Below are 1348 nucleotides of genomic sequence, written 5' to 3'. Positions count from 1 at the left end.
CATGTATTCTGTGGATTTATTGTTTTCTTTTTTTCTTTAGTTATCTACCAAGAAAGTTAAAGCGAAAACAGCTAAATATGCAGATGACATAAATATTTGGGGTTCAGGGACGCGTGAGGCCATGAGCATAAAAAAAAAAAACAACTAAAAAATTATCGACTTCGAGGGTCGTAGCTCGGGCTCCTATCATCTATGGTTCCTTGTGCAGCCTATCAGAAGCTACATACAGAGCGGCCAGTTAAAATGCAAGCTGGCACACTCTGTTTGCAACAAACTGAGCGGTTGAGCTCACAGTGCCTCTCCTCACTTCTTGTCAGAAGCACTGAGCTCAATGGACAGCTTGGAGTCTTCGACCAATGGTAAAGTACCATTGGCCCAAGCTGTCCAATAAAAATGCTGCAGTCGAGGCACGCCTCTCACTGCAGTGTCATAGAAGGGGGCATGTGTCTAAAAGACAAATACTCCCTTCCAGCCCAGCCCTCTTAGCTAGAAGGAAAAAACATGGGTTTATGTGTATAAGATTTACCCATAATCCCATGTTTTTCTCACACAGTTAAGAGAGAGAATGAGAATCTGCTGCTGCTGCTGTAAAGGTACAAGCTAAATCAGATATTATTATGCTATATGTTATATGATAATGATTTATTATTTATCTATTTACTGTGAAATTACTGGTTTGAAGTTATAACTTCAAACATCAGTAATTTGTCCGTTAAGCCACCTACTTGAGTACAGTTTTTGAAAATATAGTAAATTACCTTAAAAATAATATATAATAATTTGTATATTGCTTACTTATGGTAATTAACCCCTTGTTACCCAGGCCAACTCTGAAACTTCTCTCCTACATGTAAAAATCATTTGTTTGCTAGAAAAGAGAACCCCCAAACATTATATATATTGTTTTATCAGACACCCTAGGGAAATAAAATGGTGGTCATTGCAAGTTCTTATGTTACACGGTATTTGCGTAGCAATGTTTCAAACGCATTTTCTTTTGGAAAGGAACTTTCATGAATTATAAAAAAAAAACATTAAAGTTAGCCCGATTTTTTTTGTATGCTATGAAAGATGACGTTACGCCGAGTAAATAGATACCTAATATGTTATGCTTTACAATTGCACACACTTGTGGAATGGCACCAAACTTCAGTACTTAAAAATCTGCATAGGTGACGCTTTAAATTTTTTTTACAGGTTACATGTTTAGCGTTACAGAGGAGGTCTAGTGCTAGAATTATTGTTCTCAAACGTTTGCGACGTATGTAACCTGTGTGTATCTGGCTCTGATATTAGCCAGTGCCTCACCAGCCACTGACCTCCTTGCACGTCCCTGATGGGAGCTGTT

The sequence above is a fragment of the Lithobates pipiens genome, unplaced genomic scaffold, assembly GCF_037356315.1.
Source record: "Lithobates pipiens isolate NorthernLeopardFrog02 unplaced genomic scaffold, aLitPip1_a1.2 Scaffold_23, whole genome shotgun sequence".
In the NCBI taxonomy this organism is placed as follows: Eukaryota; Metazoa; Chordata; class Amphibia; order Anura; family Ranidae; genus Lithobates; species Lithobates pipiens.
Note: the sequence above shows the minus strand (reverse complement) of the source record.